Source organism: Emydura macquarii, unplaced genomic scaffold, assembly GCF_026122565.2.
Source record: "Emydura macquarii macquarii isolate MOO-44397 ecotype Brisbane River unplaced genomic scaffold, CSIRO-AGI_Emac_v2 contig_1348, whole genome shotgun sequence".
Lineage (NCBI taxonomy): Eukaryota > Metazoa > Chordata > Testudines > Chelidae > Emydura > Emydura macquarii.
Window position 1 is genome coordinate 23822185 of NW_027131485.1, and position 19768 is coordinate 23841952.

Genomic DNA, 19768 nt, shown 5'->3' on the forward strand with positions numbered 1-19768 from the left:
CTGCCCCCCCACAACCCACTTCTCCCCTCTCCCAGGATGGGGAGTGTGCCTGGGGCAAGGAAACCCTTCCCGGATGCTCCCGCCCCTCCCTCTTACCCCAACAGTCCATCCCCACCTGTGGCAACTGGCCTTGCTACCGCTGCTGAGCCATGGGGCATCAGTCCCAGAGCACCGGTGGTGGAAGACTTGAGTAGGGCTGCGGGGACTCTACTGCTGTCATGGCTCCTGCCCCCACTGCTCCGAGGGGCACACCTTCAGCTGGGTTGAGGGAGGAGGGGGGGAGAAAGACAAGGGCAATGCCTCCCGTGGCGGGGCCCCTCGCCCTCTACCCTCTCCTGCTGTCCCTTCCACCAGCTCTGGGGGCGGCGCCGCTCCCAAGGCGTATGCCCAAGTGGCTGCGGGCTGCCTGCTTGCCGCCTCGTCACCAACACTGACTGCCGCCTCCGGCACCATCCCTGGGGGCCGGGGCCCCTTTCCCCCCTCACCAGGAAGCACGGGGTCCGTTGCCTCTTGGTGCCTGCCTTGCCTACATGCGGGTGATGGCGCGGGTGGTGGGGCCCACGGCCGTGGTGGCGGCCTCCAAGATGTACGGGAAGGCGGTGTTCTTCCTGGCATCTGAGGCCGCTGCCCAGGAGGTGGTGGAGATGGACGCCCTCCACCGCCAAGCCCATGTCCCTGTGGAGCCCTTGGAGGACCTGCGCGTATGGGTAGTCCTCCTCTCCACCCTGGGGAAGCCCCTGTCCACCATCAGCCCACTTCCCCTTGGCTGCAAGGACCCTACCCTCCACCACATCCTCTCGTTCCGCCAGCAGGTGCAGCTTCAGCTGCCACCACCGACACATGGTGAAGAGGCGCTCGAGAGGTCATTTCTGGTGCCCCATCAAGGGGCCCGGTACCGGGTCCACTACTCAACAAGGGAGGCCCGGTGCTATCTCTGCCGGGCGATGGGGCTCGTCCAGAGGGACTACCCCCTGGCCCAGCAAGGAGAGGAGCCTGGGAACCCTGAGACCCACGAGGGCACCAACCAGGCCAATAGCGGCAACTGTAGCCATCCGGTCCCTGTGGCTGCCCCTACTCCTCTGTCGTGGGCCATCACCTCTGCTCAGGCCCCAGGGGTGCCTCCGCCAGCGGGGTCTGCGGAGGAGAGGGAGGGGGTTTGCCTCTGGGGGAGGAGGCCTCTCCTTCCCCTTTCCCCCGCCCCTGCCTTCCCAAGCCCCAACCCCTGCACTCTTGCCCTTGGGGGGCTGGGTGCTCGTGCAGGGCAAGCGCGGCAAGCGCAAGGCTGGATCCCAGCACCCCCTCCCCCTCATCACCGAGAGGGGAGGGAGCCCCTGCAAGACCATGAAGGGGGCTGCTGGAGCCGGGCCTTCAGCCGTGCCCCCTGCCGGAGCCCAGGGGCAACACCCAACAAGGAAGCCGTGGCGGCAGATGTGGGCCGCACCATCTCCCTCCTGGAGTCCCTTCTCAGGGAGTCCCCGGCCAGAAGCCCTCCCGCCCCTTTGTCATCCGAACCCCTCGCTGGTGCCAGAGTTACTGCTTCCTCGGCCACCACCGGGGAGGACTTCGTTTGGGGGGGGGGGGGGGGAGAAATATATCAACTCTGCTTGAAGAGATAGATGCCCTGGGTCTGACCTCAGCCTGCCAGGGGGTGGATGACCCCCCCCCGCATGAAGGGCCTTGATGTGGGCAGCACCGAACCTCCCTTTCCCCTCCTCTCCCTCCCTTCCCAGGCTGCTGCCCCTGCTCCTGTCCCCAGGGAACCCCTCCGGCTGGCCAACAGACAGCAGCACCCCCATCGCCGCCACCACAGCCCTTGTGGCCAAGCGGACAGGCTCCGGGCCACCAGGCGCCCCCTTCCCTCCTGTGGGATGGCCGCCCCTCCCCTCATCTGAGGGTGCCAGGCCGGCTGTCCCTGCAGGGGGTCCAGGGCCATAGGCACTGAGACTCCCGCGCCTGGCCTATGGCAGATACCCCCACCCTGCCTGCCTCTCTAGCCCCCGGCCCCGATCAGGAGGCACTGCACCCCACTGGCCCGGTTGCTGGGGCCGCAGATCTCCTCCCGCCCGCCGCCCCCCCCGCTCCTGGCCCTACCCCCTCTCCTGCCCCTAGTCCTGACCCTTCCCCTGCCCCACCCCCTCCCTGCTCCCCATCCCCCTCTGGCTCCCGCCCCCACCCCTGACCTGTCCCCGCCTCCCCCCACCACCTGTGCCTCTGCCACCCCTGGAGTTTTCTCCTTCCCCCTTGCGTGCTGCCAGGGAGTGACCTTTGCCTTCACCTCTCCCCGCCCGCTGGGGGCTGCTGTTTTCCGTCCACTGCCACCCCTCTTGCCCGTCCCAACCGGCTGTGGGGCTGCGGTGGGGGCCAAGCTGGAGGACGACCCCCGCGACATGCTGCGCAATGAGCTGTGTGCCTTCCTCCGGGACACACGTGGTGCCCAGAACCAGGTGCAGCTTGCCCTACAGCACTGGGGGGACTTCACCCCCAGGCCGTGAGGGCCACTATGAAGGAGGGAAAAGGGACCAGGTGGCAGGACGCTACGGCCTGCCAGCGGATCCACGGCTTCTGTGAAGCCCTGATGACTTTCGGGACCAGCCATGGGTTGCTGCGTAGCCCAACAGGGACCGCTAGCGCTCCACCCCACAAGGATCCCTCCCAGCCCTCCTCATAATTGCAACCTTTGCAACCTTAAATACCAGGGGCTGTAGGACAGGTCTCCGCAGGAGCCAGGTGCTCTCCTTTCTTCGGGAGGAGGGGTACTCTGTGGCATTCCTGCAGGAGACCCACATGGATCCAGCTGCCGAGGCCAGCTGGCAGCTGGAGTGGGGGGACAGGGTGTTCCTTAGTCACCTCTCTGCCTGTGCAGGCAGAGTGGCCACCCTGTTCTCCCTGACCTGCAACCCAAGGTGCTGGGGGTCACTGAGGTTGTGCCGGGCCTCCTGCTGCACCTCCAGGTTTGCATGGAGGGGCTGGAGTTGAAACTTGTCAACAACACCCCAACTGCGGGCCCAGAGCAGGTGCGGATTTTCCAGCAGGCGTCCGCCTTCCTCAGCATCTTGGATCCTCACAAATGTCTGGTCCTGGGCGGCGACTTTACCACCACCCTCAAGGAACGAGACCGCACGGGGACTGAGCACTGCCAGGCCGCCGTGGACATCCTGCAGGAGATACTAGACCATCACTCCCTGGTGGACGTCTGGCATGACAACCACCCGGACAATGCCATCACCTTCACCTTCGTCCAGGTGAGGGAAAACTGGTTGAGCCACTCCCAGTTGGACAACATCTACCTCTCCTGTCACCATCTCTCACGGGCCCACTCCTCCGGCGTACAGCCGGCCCCGTTCTCGGGTCACCACATGGTGACCGTGATGGCCTCTCTCACTGTGGGGAGGCCGGGGCCAGCCTATTGGCACTTTAACAGCCTGCTAGAGGACATGGGCTTCGTGGCGTCCTTCTGGGAGTTCTGGCTGGCCTGGCGGGATCAGAGGCGCGCCTTTCCCTCGGCGTGGCGCTGGTGGGATGTGGGGAAGATGCGCGCCCGGTTCTTCTGCCACAACTACACCTGGGGGGCCAGGGGGCGGAGGGATGCAAGGATAGAGCAGCTGGAGCAGGAGATCTCAGAACTGGAGAGGCGTCTAGCCACCAGCCCCGAGGATCCATCCCCCTGTGGAGCGTGCCGGGAGAAGTGGGAGGAGCTCCGGGCCCTCGAAGACCTTTGGGCTCAGAGTGCCTTTGTTCGTTCCCGCATCCGTCTCCTTTGGGAGATGTATCGCGGCTCCCGCTTCTTCTACGCCCTGGAGAAAAGGAAGGGGGCCCGGAAGCACGTCACCTGCCTTCTAGCGGAGGACAGCGCCCTCCTCACGGATCCGGTGGAGATGCGCGGAAGGGCCCGGGTCTTCTATGCTAGCCTTTTCTCCCCGGATCCGACCGAAGCCACTGCCTGCAGGTTGCTCTGGAATGAACTTCCCATGGTCGGCGTGGATGACCAGGACCAGCTGGAGCTACCTCTCACTCTGGCCGAGTTCTCGAAAGCCCTCTGCCTCATGCCCACAAACAAATCCCTGGGCATGGACGGGCTGACCGAGGAGTTCTACCGCGCATTCTGGGACGTCCTCGGTCCAGATCTCGCCACCGTCTGGGCCGAGTCCAAGGACAGCAGAGTGCTCCCCCTCTCATGCAGGCGAGCCGTGCTCGCCCTGCTGCCCAAGAAGGGGGACACCTCCGCAACCTTCGGAACTGGCGTTCCGTCTCGCTCCTCGGCGCAAACTATAAAACCCAAGGCCATCTCGCTGAGGCTGGGGTCCATGCTGCAGGATGTGGTCCATCCCGACCAGACCTACACTGTCCTGGGCTGCACCATCTTCGATAATCTCTACCTGGTCTGGGACCCTCTGGAGCTTGAGTGTAGGGATGGTCTGTAGTTCGCACTCCTGTACCTGGACCAGGAGAAGGCATTCGACAGGATGGACCACGGGTATCTCCTGGGCACCCTGCAGGCGTTCGGCTTCAGGCCCCGCTTTGTGGGTTTTCTCCGGGTGCTGTACGCTTCCATGGAGTGCCTGGTCAAGCTCAACTGGACCCTGACCGAACTGGTCAGCTTTGGGCAAGGAGTGGGTCAAGGCTGCCCACTGTTGGGCCAGCTGTACGCTCTGGCCATCGAGCCCTTCCTCTGTCTCCTATGCCAGAGGCTGTTGGGGTTGGTGCTCTGTGAGCCAGAGCTGAGGCTGGTTCTGTCAGCGTATGCCGACAACGTGCTCCTTGCGGTCCAGGACCCAGGCGACCTGGCGCAGCTGGAGGCTTGCCTGGCCATCTACTCGGCAGCCTCTTCCACCTGGGTCAACTGGGCCAAGAGCTCTGGCCTGATGTTAGGGGCTGGGTGGCAGACGAGCTCCCTCCCACCCATGCTTCAAGCCATCCGGTGGAGCACGGGTCCTCTGCTCTATCTGGGCATTTACCTTTCTGCCACCCATCCCTCCCTGGCGGAGAACTGGCAAGATTTAGAGGGCAGGGTATCTGCGCAGCTGCGGAGATGGACAGGACTGATGGACAGAGAGGTCCCTTCGGGGAGGGCATTGGTGCTCAACCAGCTAGTCCTGTCCATGCTCTGGCACCGGCTCAACACCCTGGTCCCGACCCCGAGCTTCCTGGCTCACCTCCAGAAGACAGTTCTGGAGTTCTTTTGACCAGGACTGCACTGGCTCTCTGCAGGGATCCTGAGGCTTCCCCTGGAGGAGGGAGGGCAGGGCCTGTGCTGTATCCACAGCCAGGTCCACACCTTACGCCTCCAGGCCCTGCAGGGACTCCTTTATAGTACAGGTAGTCTGGCGTGGAGCCATTTGGTGCATGCCTTCCTTCACTGCCTCCGAGGGCTGGGATACAACCGGCAGCTCTTATCTCCATCCGAGAGGTCTTCCGTGTAACCTCTCTGAGCTGCCAGTCTTCTACCAGGACCTCCTCTGGACCTGGAGGCTGCTCTTGGCCTCCAGGCCCCTTGTGGTCAACGGAGGGGAGGATCTCCTTGCGGAGCCCCTGCTCCACAACCACCAACTCCGTGTGCAGGTGGCAGAGTCTCCCTCGGTGCGTCGGAGCTTGGTCCTGGCAGGAATCACCAAGATCAGAGATCTCCTGGACTACGACTGGGGGGGGGGGGGACTGGGTGGATCCCCAGGCCCTGGTTCAGCGCATGAGGCTGTCCACCCTTCAAACCGCCCGCCGCGTACTCCAGGAGATGAAGGCAGCCTTGCCCCCGGCTGCTCAAGTCTACCTTGAGCAGGTCTTACGAGAGGGCGCTCCCCACCCGCCCCCTCCCCTCAGTCCCAGCCCACCGGCGCTTTCCATCGGGCCCCGGCCCCACAAGCCCTCCCCGCTGCCCTCTCCCCACGCACCAAGCTGGCTGCATGACCTGCAGTCAGTCCTCTTTCGAACTGCGCCGAGGAACCATCTCTACATGCTCGTGCTCCACACCCTTCACTTCCTCACCCTCCTGTCCCGCCCTGACACCAAATAGCAGGACCTGTTGCCACCTGTGGAGGGCGAGGACCCCCGGTGGGCCAGTCTTTACTCCACCTTGACCCCACGCCCGCTGGGGACATCAGTTAGCGGCTCCTTCACGGAGCCGTGAGCATGGGTGTGGTCTTGGCGCGGTTCACCTCACACCCTGACACCTGCCCCTTTTGCGGCATGAAGAAGACCCTGGCACACATCTACCTCGAGTGCGCCAGGCTGCAGCCCGTTCCAGCTCCTCCAGAACCTCCTGCTGAGGTTCTGGCTGCACTTCTCCCCACACTTTGTTTTTATACGCACTCCCCATCCATGGCCCCACAAAGTTGCGGGACCTCCTCGTCAACCTCCTCCTAGCCCTGGCCAAAATGGCCATCTACAAGACTAGGGAGAGGAGGTTGGCTGGGGGGGGCGCTCTGCAACTGTGGGGCCTACTTACGCTCCTCTGTACACTCACGCATCTGGGCAGAGTTCCTCTGGGCAGCGTCCGCTGGCTCCCTTGACACTTTCCGGGAGCAGTAGGTGCTGTCCAGGGCTCTCTGCTCGGTGTCCCGTTCTTGTTCCCTCCATTTGACCCTGTGACCCCCATGCCTGCTCCTTTTTTCATTCTTTGTCCCCTGCAATCAGTTGTGTCCTGGGTCCAGCGACCCCTCCCCCCAAGGGAGAAGGGGCCCGGAACAGTGGGCAGGCTCGCATCCACCCACTTCCCAGCTCACAAATAGTATACCCTTTTGTATCCATCTGGCCTGACTTTACCACAGTAAACACACCTTATAATATCAACCTTAGCCTTAACGCTGCCTCTAAGCCCCGCTCACCTCCTCTAATATTTTAAACCTTAATTTAGATTGCAGCCGAGTCCACAGTGGGCTTGGTGATTCCTAAATTTTGGGGAAGACTGTCCCTGTCTCAGAGGGCTTACAGTCTGAAAAGACAATGACAAACAAGGGTAGGGCAAAGGGATACAAGTCAAGCAATCAGGGTTATGATTGACCTCCATCCAGTCCTATTAAGGTTCTTACATTAGGCCCATCACTGTGGTATTAAGCTCCCCAACTTCCCCGACGGCAGTCCGCAGCTTCAAGCCCAGGGTCCGTACACCCCTAATGTTCATGTGCATAGGAAGGTCACTGATGAGAAAAGGAAGTAAATAAGCAGACATCTTCATCTGTTAGCTGCTTGTAGGTCATAGAAGGAGCAGGCCTTGAGAAGGGATTGAAATGATAGGGTGGCTTGCAGAGCAGATCAAGAGGACATTCTCACTCTGATTCAGGAAAGCATATGTTTGAGTTCCTCCCTATTCAGGACAGCACTTAATGATATTCTTAACTTTCCACACACATCTGAGGCCTGTTCAGTCCGTGGGACTGAAGCCCCTGCAGAACTGAAAAGGGATGCTTTCCTGAAATGGGGCCTCGATGCATAAGGAAAAAAACATGGAGCCAGGAATGGAAGAAGCAGATAAACGAGACATTCAGGGTGGCATCACTAGCCCCAGCAGAAAGCAGGGCTGAGGGAAGGTGTCAGTTATAGACTGGTTACAGACCAGGGACTCTGTACCCTGGCTTGTGCATGTTTAGATATTTAATTACAATACCCTTAAAAGGAGGTGTAACTTGGCAACCTTACCTTAACTCCACACAGTGTGTGTGTCGACTCAAGGAGGAGAAGAGATGCTGTATAAGTCAGGGTGAGATAGCACTTTTATTTTAAGCCTCTTTTGGTGGCTTGGCGGCCAGTATTTCTCCTGCTTGTTCTGCACTGATAGAGTTTATCATATCTAGGGCCCAGCCACTTGACAGGACATTTCACAATAGTTAATGGATGCAAAGTGAAGAACAAAACTCCCTGCCCCAAAGTGTTTATACTCAAAGAGCCCAAATGCGCACATTTGCAGTAGGCGAAGAGGAGAAAATACACCCGTGCACGGTGATGCACGATCACTTCTTTTTCACCAGGAGTGACAGGCTTGTACAGATTGTAAGCTCTTTTGGCCAGAACTGTGCTTTTATGACAGGTTTGTGCCACGCCCACCACAATGCGGCACCAGTCTGAGCTGGGAGCCTCCAGCCGCACAATACAAACAGTTAAGTGCACAACAACAACAACTTTGGGAAGGAGAGAGGCAGGAGAGTGGATAGGGAACATTTTGACCCCCGAAACACCTAAAGCAAAGCCCCACTTTGTGGTACGCACAACACTTTCCCCGGCCCATTGGGATTGGAAGCAGGCAGAGAATGATCCCTGTGTGTGACTCACAGCGAAAGCACATGCCTTGGGCTGGCCATCACTTTGGCACAGCTTGGGTCCCGTCTACACCACCCTAATTTTCCGAGTTCGCAGAGAGTGGTTGTGGAGGGCGGGGAGGCTGAATTCACGGGGAAGGCTGATGAATGTATTTGTTTTGCGGAGGAGTTGATGTCTTGGGGATGTGGGACAGAGACACTGGGGAAGGGGCAGGGAGCACAGAGGGCTCAGCAGGGGATAGGGAAACTATCTGTAACCAGGAACTCCATACAGTCCCATCTCCCAAGACAGACCAAGAAGGGAGAAGCTCAGAGGCCCACCTGACAGGGAGACTCAGGGACATCCCACTAGCCCCCTAGCTTATGGAAAGAGCATGTGTCATGCCCCCTGAAGGCAACACAAGGAAGGGAAATGAGCTTGCTGCTCCTCCTCACTCTACCCTCCAGGGAGAAGATAGAGCAGGTGCCCAGGCCTTTCCCCACACAAAAATAGCTGCAGATAAAGGGCACCTTTAGGAAGGGGAGGTTTGGGCAAGGCTAGGCCCTCTGTGGTTACTGCTGCCCAGCTGAAACCCTCAACCGTCTGACACCACAGGAATTGACATAGCCCTAATACAATCACTTAAGTGTCCCAAGCATGCACCCAGAGACACCCTCCACGTCTCTGACCAGAGCCCCAGTGCCTCGGAACTGTTGGCAATTCTGCTATTGTAGAGAGTCACCGCAGCACTGCCAGATTAACAGCCTCTGAGTTGGCACACACTCTACTTCAATACGCTAACAGAGCTGCATTTCCCTTCTCCATGTCCTGCTGCGTCTTGCTGCATCCTTCCTGCACTGGCTGCCTGACAGAGGAGATAACCTCACACTAGCTACTGATGGCAGAGCTGCTGGGACAAAGCGACAAGCTTCAGAGCACACAGAACTCGCAGAACAGCTTTTGCCTGGCAAAGCTCTGCACTTGGACACAGCAGTGACCGTTCCGCACTCGGCTGGGTCATTTTCTGCCTCAGCAGCCTTCTCTGTTTTTACGTTCACAGTGACAGTAAAGTCTCTTTAAAAGCTAACACGCGAGCTGGACAAAGTGCAGGATTCCAGTTCATGTCACTCATCAGTTTTTAAAAGCTGCTCCTCCAGACTCTCTCTCCAGCCTGACGCAGCTTCCAACACACCAGGCCAGCTCCCTGCAGGACCAGAGCCGAGCACAAGCAAATTGGGCCGTTCCTGTTCCACTCTGGAGCTAGGCTAACTCTTGAATTCATGTAGGATGCTGACTAACAATGACGAGGCATTACTACCTGTTAGCACCAATGTGCTCAGTTCTGCACAAAGCACAATGGGCTCTGCCCTGAGGAGCTTACAGGACAGACACCGATGAAAGAGCCAGTGGCAGTATGACAGGGCATACCAGACATTAGCTGCCTACTGCCGGAAGCCCCACTGCCTTGGCACACCCTGTCCTAAGATGCTGCCCTGCTGGAAAGAAAGAGCAGCACGAGTTGGTCCTCCAGCACCTAGAAAGGCAGAGAGCCAGGGGAGGCTAATCAGAGCCCAGCAGGCCAGATAAAAATGGCTGGTTGCTTTTAATAGGTGCCAGTTCTGGCAGGTGACACCAAGACAGGCAGGGCCCTAACCTTGACAATACTGACCTTGGTTCTCTGAAAAGGATTAGTGTTTATACTACAGACTTTATCAGCCAGGTGGCTCTTTTGGAGCTAAGATTGAATTTGTTCTGTTACCCTGGAAGGGGAGTGGACTGAGAATGACCTGGCCAGAGGCGAAGCCATGGAGGCAGCAGATCATTGTGAAACCGAGACACAAGGGGATGCTAGAAAGTAGGAGTCCCTGCGACACCACGTCCTGACACGAGGGGTGCTCTAGTGACAAGTGCCCACTTGGAGAGATATTTGTCTTCACCCCATCTCCATATAGCATTGGGGCAGAGGAAGCACACGACTGACTCAAGATAGTCTTTGTAGGCCTCACAGTGAAAAAAGTGAGGGCATGTCCACACTTCAGTCGGAGGTATGACCGCAACACGTGCCGACATAGGTCAGAGCGAGCATGGCTATCTAGCTCGAATCTCAAGTGGTGAAGCCGTGGCAGCACAGGCTGTGCAAGCCCACCTGACACCCTGGGTGTGTGCTTGAGTGGCTAGCCTCTGCTGCCACCGTGTCAGTGCTCTAGTCAGCCAAGCTAGCTAAATCAAACACACTCAGGTCTGTCCTCACGCAGTGCAATCACACCCCGGGGGCCTTGTGCACTGAACAGGGAGAATGTTCCCTGAGACAGCGGCCACAATGGGGCAGAAGCATGAAGACAAATACAATAGTAGGAACTGAGGGGGCAGTGAAACACGGGCAGAGGAAAGGGATGGGAAACGCTAACAATAAGGTCTGAAATACAAGCCAGAGACGTGGTGCAGGGCTCTGACGACAGAAAGAGAAATTCAAGTGAGACACTGGGCAAGGGGGGCCATGGACCTGGTCTGATAAAAACATAGGCTGGGATCTTCAGAGGAGTCAGGTGCCCATTTCCACTGAATGTGAATGGGATTTGGACACTTAACTCTCAAATTCCTTTGAAAATTCCACCCATATTCTTGTACTGTGGATACAGAATCTTTGTATGTGTATAAAGTGCAAAGCAGGTGGGAGTGGGAAGAACTTCAGAACATTCAAGTCTTCTCTCCCCACTGGCCTGAACCAATGCTAAAAAGAATGGTTATTCACAGGGGCCAGTCACATGCACGATTGTCCAATATCTTGCAAAAGAGCCAGACAACAAACTAATGAGCCCCGGCATGGAACAGACAACTTCCATCACTCCACTGGTCCAAAGCATCCATTTCTCATCCTGGCAAGCCAAAATACGAGATCTTAAAACTGCATTATTCTGATTCCATCTTGCTTTCTCGTCCCCATCTACACTCGGATGTGGCGGACACGTCTGTTCCAGGAGAGCGGGGCGTCACTACTTATGCCTACAGAGCCTGGAATGCCAGCTTTCCAATACGATTCATTAGGCTACACTCTACTGCTGATGCATGGGCACATTTCCACAGAAAGTCAATCGCTGCTGCACTGTCATAGTTGAGGGTAGGGTTTGATTCTTAAAATGAAATTTTCAAAAGGGAAGGAAAAGAAGTCACATGCTCAATTCCCACTGAAAATCAATGGGAGCTGGGGGCTTACCTCCCGTAGGCACTCTGGGAGACCTCACCTTTAATCTGTAACTTCAGACGTTTGCACGCCAACAGCGACTAAGATCTTGCGAGAGCTGAAGCAAGGTACAAGCAGGATGGCTATCAGAATGACGTCATTTTAAAGTGTAGAAGTCTCCTAAATTCTTCTCCTCTTTTTCTTTTTGGTCTATCAGGGAGATTGGGTTTGAAGCTGGGATGCAATCCACATCACCAGCAGGAGTGGGGGAAATGCTTCTGGTTTGTTTTCAGTAATACAATGGGGCCACAGAGGGGAAGGAAAGACGTTGGGTACAGTATTGTGGGAAAAGTGAAGGAGGCAATGTGACTGACTGGATAGGGTATGGAACAGGGGATCAGAAGCCCCTACTCTAGTCCATATGTTCTGTTAACATTAGGAACCTCTGTGCCTCAGTTTCCCCACCTGTAAAATGGGCATATTAGTCAAGATTTTCCAAAGCTGCAAGCAGGATTTGGACTCAGGCGAACCTGAAAACCTCACCATCGTTCCTATTTAGTCTTTAATGAATTCTCAAATCCATGGATGAAAACTGCAAACGTAAGTGCTAAGAAGCATTGTAAAAATATAACAAGTCCCATGCCCAAGGTACACACAGAATCACAGACAGATTGCTTAAATGCATCACAGAAGCCTAATAACACACAGAATTGGGATATTTACATGGATCAAATTTAATGCTCTGGTTTTCACAGGCGAACTAGAGAATTAATCACGATTTAGCTACAAATCAGTCTACCAAAGCAGGATAAATAGTATTTGTCAGAGATATTATGTAGCATTTATTTTATTAAACAACAAACTTTTGGCAGTATTTGACTCCTGGGGGGGCGGGCAAGGATATCAGTGAACATATGCTGAGTAATTTATTCGATCAATAATGGGAAAACAAGTCTGCAAAATGTCAAATAATTTAAAATGTTCAATCACCTCCAGCATCTCAGCTTTGAGGGCCCAGATTTATGTTGATAGGCCTTGCTGGAGACAGTATGGATTAGAAGTCAGGACACCCAGATTGTTCTGTTCTTAGTTCTGCCTTAGCCATGTCACGTCACATCTTCATGCCTCTGTTTCTCCACCCCCCTTTTACAGGTCTTGCCTTAAAAAAAGACAGCCAGCTCTTTGGGGCTGGGACAGTCTCTCACTACGTCTATACTGCAAGCACAGCCTGTCATTGCAGCTCAAGGAGACAATCAAGCTAGCTCTGGTGCCGGCAGCAGTGAAGCTGTGGAAAAGCACACTGCAGCACAGGTTAGCTCTGAGAATAATCAGTCAGAGTACCAGATAGGTTCAGACAGCCCGTGCTAAAGTGCAAGCTGCGGCAGCGTCACCACACCAGTACACGAACTAGCTAGTACAGTACAGACAGAGAGAGAGTTTATGTTTACGCAATGCCTACCACATTGGGACTCTGATGCTGGTTGAGACCTCTAGGCCCAAATGAAATAGAAATAATCCATAATAATAAAATCCTATGAGCACCACTACCCACCACAATACTGCTACAACTGATAGTCCTGGGTTCCTTTCTTTATTTGAGGATTAGGCTTTCTCCAAAGAGATTATATTCCTGACATCCTCAATTCAATTCAATTTGGAGAGGGATGTGCTGGATTTCCACTGGAGAGGCATTCTAATCATGGCCAAGAATAGCACAACAGTACCTGAACCACATTTATTATTTCTCTTTTGGATACTTTGTGAGGAAAGAAGCAGCAGCAATTGCCCTTTCTGGTGTTTTTAAATAAAAGGCAATAAATCTACTCCAGGTGCAAGGAGTGCAAAAATGTTATACATTTTTTTTTTTAATATATACATAATTCAACCCAAACCTTTCAAAACGTCTTTACAAGCATCCTTTAAAATGTGGTTTAGGAGCTAAAAAAGTTGATTACAAAATACAGCTTGATTTATTCAAAACTGTGGAATTAAAAAAAAACCCAACAATATTCAGCTTTGATTTAAAAAAAACATATCAAGCTATAAAACTACCTTCCACAAGCGCTGCTATGAACTGGTAAATATCATGATTTCCACCAGATGGTTTATAAAAAGTTTTGCTTCCTGCCATCTCCCCTTGATTGAAGTGCATTTCACCATCAGGGGCCATCTTCCTGATGGAGAAGAACAGCAAGGGAAAAACAAAATGACACTTGGAGCTGAAAAATTGTAACCCTGCTAGAAAACTGAATTTCAGCTGGGAAGGTTTAGAAAGCTTCTGTGACCCCAGGGTGGAAGGCGCGGTATGTGCGATTTAAATCACAACTTGGACTGAAGGGAAGAGGGGGGGCGGAGGAGGACCTTGGCAAAAAGTTATTTCGAGAAGGAACATTTGGGGAGAGGAGTGACAGTTCCCACCACTCTTCCCCCATCTCCCTTTGCTCTGAGTTTGTTCACACGGCCACTGGCAACAAACATTCTCCTCGCGTGAGGCCTCATTGCTGACAGTTGCTGGTAATCCAGTCCCTGCTGTGGAATTTCTGTAAGGCGCAATGCTAACATAAGGCCCTCCCGGGGCAGACAGGTTGTGGAGCTCTCCCCACGCCAGCCTGCAGGGACGGGTGTGTGCCCGCAGGAGAGCACGGCGGTGGTTGGTTTGGGTGGGGAGGGTGCTGTGCTGTGGGATGTGAAAGGGAATGTGCAGGAAGTCTGGCACAATAGTGTGGCGGCTGCTACTGCTTTAGTGCCCTAAATCATGCAGAAAACCTCCAACCCAGCACAGACCCATTTGACTTTAACCTACCCACCAAACACTGTTCCAAGGCACCTCTCCACCAACAAACACACTGCACCCCTTGACATCAAACGCCCCCCACTTCTTTCACTTCAACAACAGATCCTGTCTGCACACCTAAACCATGCGTAACACACAAATGTAAGAACCAACAAGACATCAGCAGCTTCCCAACACAGGTGGGACTGATCACCGGGCATAAGCACAATGCTCAGGGACAATACACATACAGTTATAACATGCGGAACTCGGTGGCCACAGCTTTTCGGGAGAAGGACGTAACAAAAGGCACAACCAAGTTAAGCTTGGGAAGGGCAAAACCTGAGCCATGCACCCAAGTGCTCGCCATTCATTTCGGCTCCAAAGTCATCGCCCTGCTGCCGCAGGAGTTGGCGCACTAAGGAGCCAGAAAGCCATGCTCCTCCCTCCATATGAAGGACTGGAGGCAGGGGAGATGCAGAAGTAGATTCTAGTGTTAACCCTTTGCACTTGCAGAGCAATTTAATCTTCAAAGCACTTTATAAACACTAATAAGCCCCACAACACCCCGGTGAGGGAGATCTGTGTCATTATCTTATCCGTCACAGATGGGGAAACTGTTCTGACTTGTCTGAGGCCACAGAGTCAGCATCAGAGATGGAAGTAGAGAGGAGACCCTTACTGCCGGGCTCCTGCTCACCTCACAGACTGCAGTTCTCTCAGTCCTGATTGGTTCTGGTCATTCTATATCCCATGGTACTTTTGAAAGAAAGTGAGGCTTAGCCCAGGTGTTCTGTTTAAATTCCTGTTTGGGTAACTGCTTTCCTGCCTCTCCAAATATTCTGCAGCTTCACTCACACATAAGATTGGTCACTTTGCAAAGCAGCATTGCTACGCTCTGTTAAGCATCTGCTAACATGGCTGCATTTCAGTAGCAGAGGGAAGTGATGCATACAGTGGTGTGCAGATTACAGCCAGATTTTCACAAGCACTCAGCAATCATTTAGGCATCTAAATGCAGAGAACAACAGGAGCTGCTGGGGGTAGAGCTCTTGTGAAAGCTTGGCTCTGGTTTGTGAAGTCTGGATAATGCTATGGGATCCCTTGGTATGAAAGCCGCTATATGGCATCAATGAATGCAGTCCGCCTCCTTCCCATTCAGAAACACCGTCATCAAAACACGCAGAGACATTTGGACTCTGCAGGGCGCCCTTGGTTTGGTAGGAAAAAAAAGTCTTCCAAATCCAGATCATTCTCTGCTATTGCTCTAATACTCTCACCCCTACCAACTGGTTTGTACTGCTGGCCCAGCAGTTGCATGCTCCTTTCAGTGTCAGCATCTTGCAGTGAATGTATGGCACTGAGGCTGTACAGCACCATGTGAGGCAATGTGTTTCACAGGCCATGGGCTTAGTTTGTTCCCAGCTGTAATGCAGAAGCAAGTGGGCATTCTGGAGAAGAATGAATAGGGTGAGAGATGGGCACACCCTAGCAGAAAATGGGAATCCCATGCCTCAACAGAAAGGCTGTTACGCATAGAGCTATAAACACCATTAAATAGCTGAGGAAAGGCTTGATGCACAGAACTGAGAATGACGCTTCCTGGGTTTTAATCTCAGCTCTGCCGCTGAGTCTCTATGTAGCGCACAATAACATCAGGTCATCCGTCAGTGCCTCAGTTTCTCCATCTGTAACAATGATATACTGACATACTTCGTGGGTGGGGCTGAGAGTCTGCCAGCGAAAACATAACCCAGTGGCGAGTGGGTGTTGCAGGTCCCTGTCTGCGCCAATCCACAGAGGATGCAAGCTGCTACAGCACCCTGGCACCTTAGCTCAAGCTGTGGCAGCTCTTGCTTTTTGCTGAGGAGGTCTCCGGTTCAACTCCTGATGTGTCAGCCAAGGTGGCAGTTGTCACAAAATCATTTTCAGACTCTTGGATGAAATGTGCTATTGGTGAAATGTTTTATTATCAGATGCAGTTCCAGAACTCTGAAAACTAGACTGGACTTACGTGCCAGTCCTAACACAGGACTGCACGCCTCCCAAGGGACTACATGGACCATCACCTAGTTCATCCTCCTATTTCACGCAAGAGTATGTTCAAAATCTGTCCCTTAAATCCACGTGACTGACCTCTCGCATGCTATCCCTTTCAAGCAATACTTGACCAGGAGACCAAAAAGTCCAGATTTCTCCACACTGACATCTGATCGCTGTGCTCCCAGTTTTCCTACTCGTCAATGTTTCATGCCAGCAGAGTTGACTGACGGGAGCCCAGGGCACAGAGAAACATGATGAGATACAGTAGGAAAGCTGAGCAACAAGTCCTGATGCTTGTTGAAAAATACCTTTTCCTTCCAATTCATTTACTTTGAATCAAATGCCCAAAACTGGAAGCACTAATTCTTAACCTGTTTGACAAAGAAATAAATCTCCATTGCTCTGCTCTCTAGGTGATCAGGAACCAGGGCTAGCCAGATATTGCTTAATCTCACCTTGCTCTGTAGACCTGCAGTTAGATTCCTCATTGCTCTGCAGTCTTCATTCTCACTTAGGAAAGCTCCATACCCACCAATCAACATTTCCCTCCCTCTCTCCTCTTCCCTCCTTCAGTCTTGAGCCAAAGCTCTCAGATGGCTTATCCCCTAGAATCACAGTCCCCAACTGCAGATTGCATGGAGCCTCTGGGCTGGCATCCACTACAATCTTGCTGAGTAAATATGATGTGCTTTGATAAACTAATCGCATCCATGCCAATAATGTGAATGCAAAAACAGACAGACCCGGCGTCCCGCATGCGTGATAGTCAGAACGTACAGTGGAGGGCATCATGTTCAGGCTGTCAATCTCCCCTCGGAGGCTCTGATACCCAAGAGCCCCACCCACCAGACTTCCTGACTTTTAAAGGAATGAAAATATGACGCATACAAGCTGGGCTGGGCTTGGGGCTGGTGGAAAATTTGTTCCAATCATTGGGTTTTCCCCATTGGACGCACCCAAGAACAAACTGTGTCTCTGATGGGGAAGCTCCAGAAACATGTGCGAGGCCAACAGGTGGCCAGCATGAATCCAGGAGAGATACAGAGAGCATCTGCCATTAAGTCTTCTTGAAGGTAACGAAGTCTGAAGGTGGAGGAGCCATAGGCAAGGAGCAAAACAGTTTAGAAATCTGAACATCTAACACATTTGAGTTCCAGAGTTTAGTACCCCAGTAAGGCCCCAATCCTGCAAGCAGAACCACACAGGCAGGTCCCTGGGCTTGTACGGAGTCCCATTGGCTTTTATGAGACTAACACGCACAGGAGTTCACCACCGTGGTCCTCTTTGCAGGGTCAGGGCTAACTCCATACCACTGGGTGTCCATTTCTCAAATTTGTACTCATTCCTAACGGATGCCCAGAATCAACATTTCTAATTCAGAGTCTCGGTCCTCTATCCTCCTAATAACAAAGATCAGCAAATTAAGATGTCCTGACAGCAATGCCAACCGCCCTTTTCTGTGCTCTCCCAATTCTGGGACCAGGTAGGATGGTCTCACTCCAGGAAAAGAGAAGGAAAGTGTCTGTGTTGCTTCTCCAGGCTAGCTGATCATAGAAGCAGCATGAATGGATGCCAGCCTGTTTGCAAGAGGAAGTAGGGCCCATGCAGTGCTCTGAGGATCAGGGAAGCATGGTTTTAGTGTGTGTTTCTATATAAAATACTTTATCTGTAGCAAATGCTTATCCAAAATCAGACACATAGAGCTACCTACAGGGCTAGAAATGGGACAGCTGATACATCAAAAACACCCCAAATATTAAAAACCAGTTACAGTGTTAAGGGAGACCAAGGAACATTGTTTAATATTTAGAGTAATTCCCACGATGCAGCAGATGTTTGCCCAAGTGAAATGGCACAACCCCGGTCCCCAGAACAAATAAAGCATAAAATAAGAACAAAACAATATGAACTTCTCCAATCAAACAGAAAAATATTTAGTAACATATAATAGTATCACAAGTTTACAGCTGGGGAAGCTAAAGATACAAAATGAGATTAAGTGACCTTCTCATGGGCACAAAGCAAGTGAGTGTCAGTCAGATCTCGTGCTTCTAAGTTTCACAATTAAATCATTAGACCATGACACTTCTTGCAACAGTGAAATTGTGGATTGGCTCCCGAATTTCTACCAATCGCTCATTTCTGTTTCCCCCTGAAAGCTTCAAAGACAAACTTAAATGAAACATAAGTAAGTCTGAAGAGACAAGTATTGTAGCTGGAATTTAAAAGGGTTGGCTAATTTAAAGCAAATACATTAGTAATGTCATTCATGATATTTACATAGCACCTTTTATCTAAAGATGCTAAAGCACTCACACCTTGCATATTGGTTTTACACACACACTCACAGGACACCTCCTGCAGAAGTGCCTTCCCTTAGCACAGTGCCAGAATACTGGCTCACTAATGACTCAGAGGAGACTATCACTAACTCCCTCCTCGTCACCTCTCACTGCAGCCCATGTTTTACTCAGAGAAATCACCATTTATGAGCATTAGCAGCATTGCCAATTCTCATTTCTATCCTGAGTCTCATGACATTTGCCAGCCCCAGCAAAATCTCAGCTGCTGCCTTCTTTTTTTAAGTAAGTTTTGATCCCTTGTGCATATGGAGAAAAACTTCCAAACAAGAACACTAAAGGCTCAAAAACTATCAGGCAAACCACCCCCCTCCCCCCTCATGATTTTGGGGCCTACATATAGATTTTTGACTGCTTGGGATTAGCAGTGCTGTAGCAGCACAGATGTGCCAGCTATGACTGTAGAAAAGAATCTGATCTCATGCTTCAGGGCAAAAGCTGATTTTTTGCCGCAGAGCTGAGGCAGGGGTTTGTTGTTTTTTTTACCTTCATGGACAGCACTGCACAACTGGCACATGGGGATTTTCCATGTGCTTCTGAAGCATTACATACTTGCATCAGTAGGAGCATTGGCAGCAGATCGAGGGAAGTGATTATTCCCCTCTATTTGACATTGGTGAGGCCACATCTGGAGTGATGTGTCCAGTTTTGGGCCCTCCACTACAGGAAGGATGTAGACAAATTGGAGCAAGTCCAGCGGAGGGCAACAAAAATAATTAGGGGGCTGGGGCACATGACTGACTTATGAGGAGAGGCTGAGGGAACTAGGCTTGTTTAGTCTGCAAAAGAAAAGAACGAGGGGGGATTTGAAGCAGCTTTTAACTACCTGAAAGGGGGTTCCAGGGAGGATGGAGCTAGGCTGTTCTCAATGGTGGCAGATGACAGAGCAAGGAGCAATGGTCTCAAGTTGCAGTGGGAGAGATCTAGGTTGGATATTAGGAAAACGTTTTTCACTTGAAGGGTGGTGGAAGCACTGGAATGGGTTACCTAGAGAGGTGGTGGAATCTCCATCCTTAGTGTTTTTTAAGGCCCAGCTTGACAAAGCCCTGGCTGGGATGGTTTAGTTGGGGTTGGTCCTGCTTTGAGCAGGGGTGGAACTAGATGACCTCCTGAGGTCCCTTCCAACCCTCATCTTCTAGGATTCTATACTGGTCACTGCCAGAGATGGAGAGCACAGCTGGACAG

The 19768-nt window shown here is 52.9% G+C and overlaps 1 protein-coding gene across 1 annotated transcript in view; it reads right to left on the reverse strand.

Annotated features, from left to right (window-relative positions):
- The window catches only part of LOC137155244 (ankyrin repeat and fibronectin type-III domain-containing protein 1-like), a 508614-nt gene that overhangs the window by 343208 nt on the left and 145638 nt on the right, over positions 1-19768 (reverse strand). The window lies entirely within an intron of this gene.